The 13,339-nt window shown below is 42.8% G+C and overlaps 1 protein-coding gene and 1 long non-coding RNA gene across 2 annotated transcripts in view; one reads left to right on the top strand and one right to left on the bottom strand.

The window, feature by feature from the left end:
• The window catches only part of LOC141414877 (uncharacterized), a 115,327-nt gene extending 113,673 nt beyond the window's left edge, over positions 1-1,654 (top strand). Inside the window, exon 3 of the long non-coding RNA XR_012439831.1 lies at positions 1,441-1,654. This is a non-coding gene — a long non-coding RNA (uncharacterized lncRNA). The remainder of the gene's footprint in view (positions 1-1,440) is intronic.
• Aff3 (ALF transcription elongation factor 3) overlaps positions 1-13,339 on the bottom strand; it is a 494,906-nt gene that overhangs the window by 60,738 nt on the left and 420,829 nt on the right. The gene's annotated exons all lie outside the window — the stretch shown is intronic.

Raw genomic sequence — 13,339 nt, forward strand, 5'->3', positions numbered from 1 at the left:
TAGCTTCATGACATACAGCTTACAGATCACATGGTTAACTTGCTATTTTTTTCTTTGTCACTTGTCCCTGACTACTTTTAATGGCAATGCGTACTTATATTTATATGGTGCTGTAAGGTTTTTCAAAGCATTCTCAAGCCCTTCCTCTTGGTCTCCCATTAAACTTGTGAAGTAGAAAGCCAGCACTGGCTGTGTCTGCTTTACAGAGGCAAAATGGAGGGTCAAGGACCTGCTGAACTGATGGCAGCACACCGAGTCAGCAGAAGACAGGGGCTGAGCTCAGGTCCTGGCTTTTAATGCTGCTCTGCTCCCGGATGAGGGAAACGTGTCCAGCAAGAGGGATAAATAGCGGCTTTTCTGCCCCACTAGGCTCATTTAGGTAATTTTTCTGTATAAGGCAGGATGGTATGTGGGCTTTGGAATTGGGCAGACCTAAAAGGGACACTTTTCCTCCTCTGCTTGCTTGCTGTGTGATGCTGGGAAAGTTACTTAACCTCTGTCAGCCTCAGTTGCCCCGTTGCTATTAGTAGGGTATTAACAGTGCCAGTTTCCTGGGGTTTCTGGGTAGACTACATGAGATAATGCTGTTAACATTCTTAGCACAGTGCCTAGAACAGAGCAACTGCTCAGTAAATAGCAGTTAATATTATTCGTCTTGCATAACCAGTATGCTTCTTCCAACATGGTAGCCTAAACTAGGAATTCCTCTAGTTGACCTTCCATGCCTCTTTCTACTACTTTTGATTTAAAGTCTACTTTACTTGATATAAATGACTACTTTTGACTTTTTTGGATACCATGTGTATGGAATATCTTATTCTCTCTACGTGGCTTGGAACCCATGATCTTCCTGCTTCAGCTTCCTGACTGCTGGAATTACAGGTGTGTGCTACCACAGCTGGCTCCTGCATTATAGTTAAAGTTTTTGCTGTATTAACATTCCATTGTTATGTTTTTGAAACCACTTTCATGTATCAATTAATCAGAACAAAAGAAATATCAAACAGTAAATAGAATTTTTGTGAAATATCTCTTTATAGTATTAGTTTTTAAAAATTATTTTATAGTTAGATTAGCCCGTTAGTCTGATTTTCATGAGGAAATACTTTTGAAAGAAGGTGAGAATAGAAAGAGCACATTCCTTCATTCCTTTTTTAAGATTTATTTTTGTTTGTATTTTTTGGTGCTGGGGATTGAATCCAGGGCTTCATGCACGCTAAGAATGTGCTCTACCACTGGGCTCAGTTTACTCTCAGCCCAAGTTTACTTGCATTCTTAACCACACTGTCTACCTGGTCATTTCACAGAATTATAAAATGTTTGTTCAAGAAGGAACCTGAGAGATTACCTAGTCCGACTTCCTAGAAAAGGAATGTGGTGTGGCTGTCCAAGATTATACAACAACTCTACCTATCAAAATCTCCTCTTTTATTTCTACAGACCTGGCTGCTTTCATGCAAAACTCTAGTCAGCTCTGAACATGAACAAGGTTGAAGGAGGTTGGAATGGCCCAGAGCAATGGCAATGCCTGGATCACAGTCTGAAATTATGTTTGGCCCCTGAAAACCATCCTCCTAACCCAAGCTCTGTCTGAACAAACCAGTTCCATTTCTTTCCTGTGTTTAAAGCAAATAAAGCGAGCATCTGAATGTCAGCAGCATGTGGCGTTTAATTTGCATCTCACCAAGGAGGGTGAGGCTTAAGCATGAGGAGCGGAAACGATTTTTATGGAAACCAAATCACAGCATCTGAGGCCCAGACTTGTGACCATATCAGCTCAAGCTGTGATCTTGTTAGCTGTCATAAGCCAAGCTGTGTTTGTTCTTCCGGTGAGGATGCTCAGGGAAATCTTGTGAAGTCCTATTCAGGTGTTTCTAAGGGACGTGCCATTCATAGAGCCTTTTCAAAGGCTATGGAACTGACCGTAGCTGATAAGACTCTCTCTGGAGACAGGGAACAGGCCACAACTAAGTGAAAACACATTAGGGACATGCATTACTCAAAACCAGATGCCCCAAAGAGGGACATTTCCAGGACTGGTCAGTTCACAGGCTCAGCCAGCACACAAGGATGCAGGCTCCTCCCATCTTTTCTCACTGCCATTCTTAGCTTATGTCTAAGCTGGGTCTCCCATGCCCCAACAGTCATCACACCCACTGGAACATACAGAGAAAGGGATATTAAGGTTTGCTTCCCTTGCAAAGATCACCCCCAGGTCTCACTACCTGGAATTTCATCACATGTCTGTGATTACACCAATTCCATGCAGGGTAATAAGCCAACTGATAATAGCTTGGACTGTGGGAGGCAGATTTGAGAAGCTATGGGAATTTGACATAAGCACATCTGTGCCCAATAATCAGCAGGCTGAGTTTGGCATGGCCCCAGCTGCAGAAGAGTGCAGGATGCAGCGCAGCTGCTGTTCCTAAGTTGTTTATGTTTAGAGAAGTAGGAACACGGGTTTCTCTTGTTACAGTGTCATGCCCCTCCCTGAGAATTGTTGCTCCACCTCCTTGTTTATCACTGGATATAAAAGACTCACTGAAGGAGGACAAGATGCTTTTTGATGGGGGATTTTGATTAGCTGACACTGATGCTGACACTGGCTGGTGTGTCTCTATCAGAGCAGCTTTCTGCATTGAGAACTTTATACATAGGCTTTAGAAAAGCTAAGCTAAAGAGAACACGGGACAATGCAAATCTAAGGACCGAGACTTTAAGAGTTATGCTAATGCAGTTTTTAGACACAGCTGCTGTTGTTTGCAAGTCTGAGCACCAAGAGTTTAAGAAAGGTAAAGAGAGAACATGGGACAGTGCAAGTCTAGGGGTAAAGACTCTAAGAGAGATTATGCTAAAGAAAGCTACAGAGAAAACATGGGACAGAGCGAGTATAAGGAGACTTTACAGAACAGAAAAAAAGACTTTAGAAGCAAGGCCTTAAAGAATAAAGATAGAGAAAAGAAGCAGAGTAAAGAGAAGCTGCCCCTACTTAGCCCCAGTTAGGTTCGGTAGTAACAGGAGTGGGAGAAAGCTCACTCCATTAGACCAGTGACTAGTCACTGGTTAGGACTTGGGACTCCAGCTCTCTTCTGCAGAGCCTGGTCACTCAGGGCAGGGTGAAAAGATAGGGATGTGTGTGGTCAGGAGTGAAGGTGCTGTTGGATAGCCAGTCCTGGCTGTCTTCCTGTCAAGACAGGCTGCTCCATTACTGAGACCCAGGCAAACGAGACAAGCTTAGTTTGCACATACTTGTTCCATGACTGCTAGTTTCAGTGGTTTTAACATGCCCCCACAAAGCTTCATGTGTCACAGCTTAATCCTTGGTATGGTGATATTGAGAGGTGGTGGGCCTTTAAGAGGTGGGGTCTCGTGGAAGATGGATTAGGTCATGCGGGCGCTGCCTATGGAAGGGATTAATGTCATTACTGAAGGACAAAGTTAGGTCTTTTGGGAGTGGGTAGTTATAAAAGAATAAGCCTGGCTCCTCTCTAGTCTTGCTTCCTGGCTTGTACATATGCCCGTCTCTGCATGTTGTGATGCAGCTATAGGGATTCTTGCCAGATGCTGAAACCACACTGTTTATAGACTTTCTAGTCACCAGAATCACAAGCCAAATAAATCTCTGTTCTGTATAAAGTACCCAGCCTCAGAAATTTTGTTATAGCAACCAAAAATGGACTAAGACAATGACTGGCAGTTAGCTTGATGGGCCAGCCCAGCTAAGATTCCAGGCGAGCCATCATCCAGGAATCTGCAAACCCGGGCTCTAGACCCAGCTGTGTTAATAACTTTGTTGTGGGTTTCAACTTCCATATCTGTAAATGGGCTTGGACGAGGTGATTTCTAAGGTCCCTCCCTCAGTTAATTTGATAAATTTAAAGTTAATTTAAAAATCTGTACAAGATTTAATGATCTTCATTTTACTTATTCCTAGATGACTAATAAATTTCTAACTAGAAATTATGTTAATTCATATTTTTAATTCTTTTTTCCCTATTCAGGTTGATGTGTAGTTGGGAGCCACCAAAAGACCAGAGTCTATGGGAGCCGGAGTCATGGGTGATTCACTGCTGGTAGTTAGCCCTGAGTTGACTATAAAATGCTACCTTGCGTTGTTTTCCTAAATTTGCATTTAGGAATACTGTGTAAGAGTTGAGCATACCCACTACATTTCTGCTTCATACCTCTCAGGGGTCTAGGTAATCAGAGACATTCTGACCATCACTGGCAACTTGGTACCTGTGAGTTCCACATCTACAGATTCAATCAACCACAGATTGAAAATATTCAGGAAAAAAACCCTCTGCATCTGTATGGAACATGTACAAACTCATTTTTCTTGTCATTATTCTCTAAACAATACAATGTAACAACTATTTACATAACACATTGTATTAGGTATTGTAAGTAATCTAGAAATTATTTTAAGATTCTTGGAGGATGTGCATAGTTCTATGTAAATACTCTGCCATTTTGGGAAAGGGATTTGAGAATTCATGGATGTTGGTATCTGCAGGGGTGTTCCCAGAGCCGGTCCTCTGTGGATGCTGAGTGGCAACTGTACTGAGCCTTTGAGATATAATAGGCTGGTTGTAAAGTGACTTCAAGGGATCTGCCCGTGGCCAGTGTCACCCAGGACACTTTTGATTTTAGTTTTAGGTCAATGAGGTTTCCTGCCATCCGGAATTTTTGGTGCTTCTTGCTGGATGCACTCACTACTGGCACTGTTCTGTGTGTGGTGGGGAATGAAGCACAAAGTTAACCCATGTACTCATATTGGAGGTTCTAGAAAAATGTTCAACAAAAGACAGGGACTATCCAGAGGCAAAGTCTTAGTCCCAATTAGAGACCAGGGGAATAAGGAGAGTGAAAGTTTTCAGGAAGGAGTCCCTGGAAACATGGGATCAGAGCAGGGCCCTCAACATCAAGGAGGAGTTAAACCCAAATCCTATGTGAGAAGGGGGGTCCAGGCAAAGGGGGTGGAATAAAGGGGTGTCTGGGATTCACAGGGGGCAGGTGTTCAAGGGGAAGTGGAAACAGTCTTGGGCCATGGGTAGAACCACTTATCCTTCATCTGATTTTACAGAGATCAACACCAACTAGCCCTTCAGTTTGGAGATGTGGGGGACAATGAAGAGAGCTGAAAAAATAGGTAAGTTTTCTATATAGTGCAAAGCTGATAGCCATCCTTCAGTATCCACAGGGCATTGGTTCCAGAACTGTTGTGAACACCAAAATTCAACCTGCTCAAGTCGCTATATCAAATGGCATGGTATTTGGGTAAAACCTATGCAATCCTCCTATAGACTCTGAATCATCTCTAGATGCCTTAAAATACCTAGAGTGATGTAAATGCTGTCAAGAGTTGTTAGACTGTATCAGTTAGGGAATAATAAGAAAAAAGTCTGTATATGTCCGGTATGTATAGAACTTCTTTTTCTGAATATTTCCATCTAAGGTTGGTTGAATCTGTGGCTGCTGAACCTGCAGACATGGAGGGCTGACTTTATGTGTAATCCAATAAGATCATACTGAGTAAGATGCTCTGAGAAAAAACCATAGGGTCAGGGGTTCCAGCCCCACTTGGGTACAGTTGCTGTTAGAGTGGAGGGAAAATGAGCACAGGACAGTGGTTCTCGTGTAATCCCTGTGGCTCCACTCTGCCAAGGAGGCTGTGCCCCCCAAAGAGGCAAGAAGCTGAGAATGGGTCCAACTTGTGAGGAAAATCACAATGTGGGTATGTTATTCAGGGGGAAGGAATGTGAAAGCCAGGCCTTTGTTTCTTTAAGGTGTGCTAAAAAAGCAGGACTGTTTTATGGGCAGGCTGAGCAGAGGGAGAAAGGAAGAAAGTGGTAAGAAAAAGAAGGAGGGTGTGAAATAAACTCGAATGCAGTCAATATAATTTTATTTGTTTTATTAGTCCTGAGTATGGTACCAATAAGGCTGGGCTCTGTGGCTCCCAGCTCCACCATCACAGAGAATGTGAGAAAGTGGCCTCCAGAAATGAGCTGCCTGCTAACAGGAAAAGCAACTCCACACTGTGGAACAGGTCCATAAAGCTCTCAGTCCAACTCACCTGCTCTCACCAAGCCCTCCCAGCAGGGTCAGGATGGCCCATGCTCTAGGGCTGGGGACAAGCAAGGCTGCAGAGTTGCAGCCTGTTCTCCCACTGATCACTAACAGGGAAGACAATGCACAGTCAAGTCTTGGTTGGGCACCTGGGGAAAAGGCAGACGACCTTTTCCCCAGACATCCCCAGGGAATGGGGATGGCCCTTATGAAAAGGGAGATCCTTGTGGGAGCTTTGATTCTAGTCTCTGGTGAGACGTACCCTCTTTAAACAAAAGTAATGTCTTTTCTTTTTCCCAGTGAAGGAAAGATGAGTTACAGAGGTCCCAGGACATGAAACAGGTATTTAGTGAGACATTGGCATACCTGGTGGTGTGTGCCTGGGTAATTCCAAGAGGCAAAACACATTTGGAACTCTTGAGTGTCATGAAAGAAACAAATTTTAAAAGATTACTCCATTAAGATTTTAAAGTCTTAAGAGCTCAGCTTTTTAAAATCCCAAAATGGGCCAGAGACCAGCCTCCCCCTCCTTGGAGCCAGAACCTGCCAATCATGTGCACGGCCCAGAGAAAAATGCAAATGTGAGTTCCTGGTTCAAATAGCAAGACAAAAGGCCATTCTACACACTGTAACATAAACGTTCTTCCTTTCTTTCCCATCTCTCAACTTGTCATAGCATTTTTATTGCCATTTCATGTCTTGCTCTCTGGCAATCTCCCTCCTCTCCCTTTCTCCCCCTACCCCAGCTTATTGTGATCTTCTGAATCAGTGAAGAGAGAAGCTCACCCCCAACTAGCCACCCAAAGGGCCTGCCTTGGTGAAGCCAGCTTGGGGGAAAACACTGCTGCCTGCCATAGGCATAGGTGAGCTTCCCCAACACGGCACAACCTATGTCCTACCGGAGTGCAGGATGGCAGCAGTCACTATGTGGGATGGGGAGAGGAAGTCTGGGCCAGGGCACTGGGCAAGGGAGCTGGTGGCTGAGAGGGACCCCTGGAAGCAAAGGCTCAATGTCCTGCTCAATGACATACTATACTGTCCCATTGGACTTCACTTATAAAACACAAGTTCAAAGACAAAATTATTAAGAATTTTAAGATGGCAACCACACAGCATTAAGCCAGTGGGGGTCATTTGAGCACAGGGTTTTGTGAGACTACATAGGATGCTGGTCCTGCTAGAGCTATAGGTTTTTTCTACCTTTGACTTCCTCTACAAGAAAAATGGCCTATGCACAGGTGGCTGTCCAGGTTCCTGGGATCACAGCTTTCTGAGGGGCCCAGGTCCTGCCTGGAATGTACCCTATTACCAATCTGCCTGAATGCCCCTATCTGCTCATGAATGTAAAGGTGGAAGAAAATTTCCTGGACTATCTCCAGGTAACCAATGTGGTGACAGTTTTAGAAGCTCAAAAGAAGCTCTGTAGAGACAGATTTTTAAATAGGTTGCAGTCTTGTGTAATTAAAATAATTCTGAATGCAAATTACTACTTTAGTAATTGCTTTTATATTATACTATTTACTACCATTTCCATTGTGTAACTTATTTGATTAATTACTGCTAGTAAAAAGTTAGTCAGTGAATAATTAATAAGCTGTGATAACCAAGGGAATAACAGTGCTTAAGAAGCAGAGTTTGGAAAAAACCGTCACCCCCCCACACAGCCCTGTTCATAGCAACTTAGCCGCATGCTGGGTGTGTGAAGCCTTTGTTTTCAACCTCTTTAGCCTCCAAGACATGGAAACAGACCTGGAATTCTCAGAGGCTTCCACCTTATCGAAACAGACTGTCCTTTGCACAACTAACTTGGCAAAATACAAATTAGAGATAGTACCCAAAACTCAGCAGGGTGGCCAGGCAACAGCCTGTACTTCATAGAAAGTGGGTGCTGATGTTTCCCATTAGGGGTTGTGTGGTAAGAGGGAGAGACTCCAATGCTCCACCCTGCAGATGGTCCCTCCTCCAGCTGGGTTTCCATAAAGGCCTGACACCTGCTTGCAGCAAGTACAACACACACTCCACACCACAAGGACTCACAGGGAAAATCAAGAGGCAGGGTTGCAAGTATGATGCTTATTCTATTGGTCTTGTGTTTTGTTTTGGGATTGAATCCAGGGCCCCTCACATGCCAAGCATATACCCCACTGCTGAATGACACCCCTAGCTCATAACCTATTCTTATTACTTTTTTTTGCAGTATTTTAGGGGTGGTTTGAATTTGGGACATTGTGCTTGCCAGACGGGCACTCAATCATTTGAGCTATATGCTCAGCTCTTTTTTGCTTTAGTTATTTTTCAGATAGGCTCTTATGCCTTTTTGCCTGGGGCTGGGATGGACTGTGAACTTCCTACCCATGCCTCCAGCAGAGCTAGAATGATAGGCATATGCCACCATGCTCAGCTTTTTGTTGAGATGGGGTCTAACTCTTTACCCTGTTTGGCCTCAAGTCATGATCCTCCAGATCTCTTCCTCCCTCCCTCCTGAGTAGCTGGGAATACATGTGTTGGCTACCACATATATGCCAACCCCCCCATTCTACTCTTTGCAAAGAGAAAATTATTTTTCAAGGAAGTTCCCTGGGAAGGTAAGGCAGAATTTTAAGTTGTTTGTATACAGATGATCCTTCAAGATCTTGACATTTTCCTATGCACTTTCCAACAAAGATCAAATACTTTTACAGAACACTTCTTAATGGTTTTTGAATAAAAATAGATGGTTTGTGAAGGGTTGACAGTAAAATACAGAACACCCAGTGAGATTCAAATTTCAGATAATGAAAATAGGCAACATCAAACCATTGGTCCTGGATTTTTATTTGCTCAATCTGGTAACCTTAGGTTTGTGGCCTTTCTTGCCCATCCAAAATAAATGTGTGTGGCACTGAGCACAGAGCAGTATGTGGAGGAATGACAGAAGGAAGATGAATGACATCTGGAAAATGCATCTCCACTAAATGATATGCGGAGATTGCAACTTGAATTTTGGCCAAATGTCTCCTGGGTTGTATGACAGCATTCTAGGTGGGAGGGCAGGTGAGGATTAATTACAATTAATCACAGGCCAGGAAGCCTGGGACTTTGGGAATTCATACTTCAAGTTGTGGGGGCTGTATTTAAAGCAATGTAATATAACAGCCATGGTGATGGAAGAATAGTAAGAAAAATAAAAATACAGCAGTGGTAAAATATCACCAGAGTTTATTCCAAAGTCACAAAATTGAGGATTGAAATATTTCCCATAGAGCTTTTGGATGAGTTGAAAGGGATGACAAGCCAGACTTATGTAACCACTTTTCCAATGAAACAAAACCTGCTTACATCTTGGTGACTGAAACAGCCTCCAGCTATTTCAAATTCCAAAGTGGCCATGTGAAGAGACCAGAATTTTTATAAGAGAGATGTGCCTGCTGTGCTCTAGTGTAGGGCGTAGAGAATGCAGTTACTTAGGTGTTTGTAGCGCATTGGAACTGGCCATACCCCACCTACCCTAAGCCGAGTTCTGTTGCATTTGGACACTAAAACAATGGAAGGTGTTATCTTATTCAACAGTACATACTTGGTAATAATGTTGGTGTTTAGTAAGGATGAGATCTCTTTCCAGTATTATCAAAAGAAAGCAGCATCTGCAAATCTGGAGACTACTTCCCAAGTTCATTGTTGTTGCCAGTTTTATTCATATATTATATGAGAGTTAGAAAAGCTCTATGGAAAGCAGTTCTTCTCCTTTAGAACATATCATTTATTTTATTTATTTTTGCAGTGCTGGGATGGAACCTATGGCCTCATGCATGCGAGGCAAGTGTTCTATCACGGAGCTACACCTTCAACCCTTACATCATACTATTTAGATCTTCCTATTACACACACTGGATGTAACTTGCTTGCCTCTTTAAAACAGCTAGGTAATGGTGTCTTAATCTGTTGGGGCTGCTATAATAAAATACTGCAGACTGGGATGGCTTAAACAACATTGATTTCTTATAGTTCTGAAGGGCAAGAAGTTCAATGTCAAGGTGCCAACATACTGGATTCTTGGTGAGAGCCTCCTCCTGGCACACAGAGGGCCATCTCACCATGCACTTATGTGACCTCTTCTTTGTGCATGTTCAGAGAGCACTCCAGTCTCTCTTCCTCTTCTTGTAAGAATGCTAATCCCGTTATGGGGGCTACATGCTCATGGCCTCCCTAAGTTACCTCCCAAAGGCCCTACCTCCTAATACTAATGACATTGTGGATCAGGGCTTCAATGTAAGAATTTGGGGATGTGGGGGTACAAAAGCATTCAGTTCATAACAGATGCAGAGATAGCTAAGTCTGACTGACTGTACCTAGTTTCTCTGTGAACTCCCTTTTGGAAGCTGCTTGAGGCCCAATACTCAGATATGCAATCATCATGGAGACATGAGCTCATGAAGACTGTATTTCTTTTAGGGGCATTGCATCTCCCAGGGTTGAGCCCTAAGACTTCCAGGAGATGTTCTTCATCAGCATTCTCATGGCTAGAGGTGAGGATAACACCGGAAATACGATGGGGATGCATGGCCTGAAGCTTGCAAAGGCAAGGTTAGCACAGAGAGTTTACTACTGACTAAAAGCAACAATGGTGGTAGAAAACATGAGACAGTCTAACAGAGCTACTGAACACCTGCTGTAGAAATACAGAAAACTTTAGGACCTGGTCTTCCCTGTTCCCTTAAGAAGTTAATGGTTTAACCATAATGCTAGAGGAGACTGGGCCACAGTAGGCCGGATTACAGTACTCAGGAAAGTCCATAGGGGCTCCTTTGCGAGGTTGTTATAAAACAAAGGGGCTTCCACACTGAAGGAAGGAGAGGGCAAGTGCATCCTGGGCTCAGTGTGTGGAATTGTTGACTTTGTAAAGAACATGGGGTTTGAACAGACAGTAGAGTGGGTATGAAGAAGGACCTTTCAGAAGAAAGCAGCTACAAGTTAAACATCCCTAAATGAAAGTCTGAAATTTGAAATGCTCCAAAACTCATAAGTCTTTGAGTTGTCAACATGATGCCATAAGTGGAAATTCTACACCATTAAATTGTTAAAAATATTGTAAAAAATTACCTTCAGTCCACGTGTATAAAGTACTTACGAAACAGATGAATTGTGAGTTTAGACTGGGATCTCATCCCTAGATATTTCATTATATGTGATTCCAAAATCCAAACAAACAAAAAACCAATTGAAACTGAAAACGCCTCTCAAGCATTTTGGTAAAGGATAGTAAACATGAATAAGGGTGAGTCAACATGTCTGCACTAAGTCTTTAAGACAAGGGAAGTACTCAGGTTGCCTTGGGAAGCTTGTCAAGTAGGACATGGAAGAGGGTTCAGTGCATTATGCTGGCTCACAAGGGCCCCAGCCTGTGGGAGTGATTGGACATGAGACTCCCTCTCTCAGCCTCAAATGTCTGGCATCATAGTTTGGAACCTGAGTATCTTCCAAAGGGCCATGTGTTGAAGGCCTGGTCTCCTGCCCATGGTATTATTGGGAAGTGGTGGAACCACTACTAGATAAGACCTAGTGGAAGGAGAGGTCACTGAAGGCATGCCCTTGAATGGAATATTGGGACACTGGCATTTTTCTTGCACTTCCTGGCCACCATGAGGTGAGTAGTTCTGCCACACCACACACTCTCTGCCATGGTATGCTGCCTTGTCACAGGCCCCAAAGCAATAGGGCCAACCACCCATGGACTAAAACCTCTGAAGCCATGAGCCAAAATAAAGCTTTCTTCCTTATAAGCTGATTATCTCAGGTATTTTGTTGCAGTGATGCAAAGCTGACTGACAGACCCTAGGACTAGCACTCCAGAAAGTGTAGTTAGCCCTATTTCCCACAGAACCCAGGCCCAAGACAACGAAAGGATTAAGTTGGATTTCTTTTCTTTGGTGGTCTGATTCTTATGTGAGCTGCTACCTATCATGGCACCCAGTCCAAACAACATCCTTTAAATGTGTTTCTGCCTGCCTGTCAAGACATTGGTTGTGGTAAAATATACATGAGATAAAGTTTACCATCTTAATCATTTTTAAGGGTTATATGTTAATAGTATTAGGTATTATTGTGCAACCAACCTCAAGAACTCTTCATCTTCCTGAACTGAAACCCCTTACCTATTAAACCATGTCTCCTCACCTCAGGCCCTGACAACACTATTCTACTTCCTGTCTCCATGAATTGGAGTATTCCACACACCTGATATAAGTGGAATTAGATAGTATTTGTCCTTTCATTACTGCTTTATTTCACTCAGTATAATGTCTTCAGAGTCATCCATGTTGCAACATGTAACAGAATATCCTTCCTCTTTAAGGATGATAATAATCCCCCGTATGCTTTTGCGTATTTTTTTATTCATTCTTTGATGGACACTTGGATTGCTTTTATCTTTTGGATACTGTGACCAATGCTTCTATGAATGTGGGTGTCCAAATATCTGTTCAAGTCTCTGCTTTTAGTTCTTTTGGGTATACACGGAGGTGGAATTGTTTGATTCCATGGTCACTTTATTTTTATTTTTTTGAGGATTCACCATCCTGTTTTCTTCAGCAGCTGCACTATTTTACATTCCCACCAACAATGCACAAGGGCTCCAATTTCTCCACAATCTCAACACTTCTTTTTATTTATTTTTAAAAGTAACCATTCTCCTGAGCATATTGTCTCATTGTATTTAAACCAGTGAAGTAAACTTAGTTATATTAGGGTGCAGGCATAAATTGGGGTGCATGGTAACTGCAGCTATAATCAGTCTAAGGAGTCACACAGCCTCCTCACATCCAATGGGGCAGGGACACATACAGCAGAGTGCAGGGCTTTGTTGAAGAGTCATTTAACAGTCCTTTGAAGGGCCCAAGTCCTGCCTATAACCTACCCAGCTGCTTATCTTCTTGAATGCCTCTGATTGCTGACGAATGTAAAGGGAGAAGAAAATTTCCTGAACTATCTCCAGGTGACCAAGATGGTAACAATTTCAGAAGCTCAAGAAAGAGCTTTCTCTGTGGAGAAAGGATTTTAAATAAGCTGGAGTCCCATACAATTAAAATAATTTTGAATGAAAATTGCCATATCAGTAATTGTTTTTATATTATAATGTTTACTATCATTGCTACTGTGAACCTCATCTCCTTGGTTTCTGTTGGAGAAAAATCACCAGTGGTCTCTTGATTGGGAGTGAAGAGTAGGGTAAAAAAGGAGCAGGTTTTTTACTTTACCTTTTATCACTCATCAAGGCCAAAAGCCATTCAAATAG

Source organism: Castor canadensis, chromosome 12 (assembly GCF_047511655.1).
Source record: "Castor canadensis chromosome 12, mCasCan1.hap1v2, whole genome shotgun sequence".
In the NCBI taxonomy this organism is placed as follows: domain Eukaryota; kingdom Metazoa; phylum Chordata; class Mammalia; order Rodentia; family Castoridae; genus Castor; species Castor canadensis.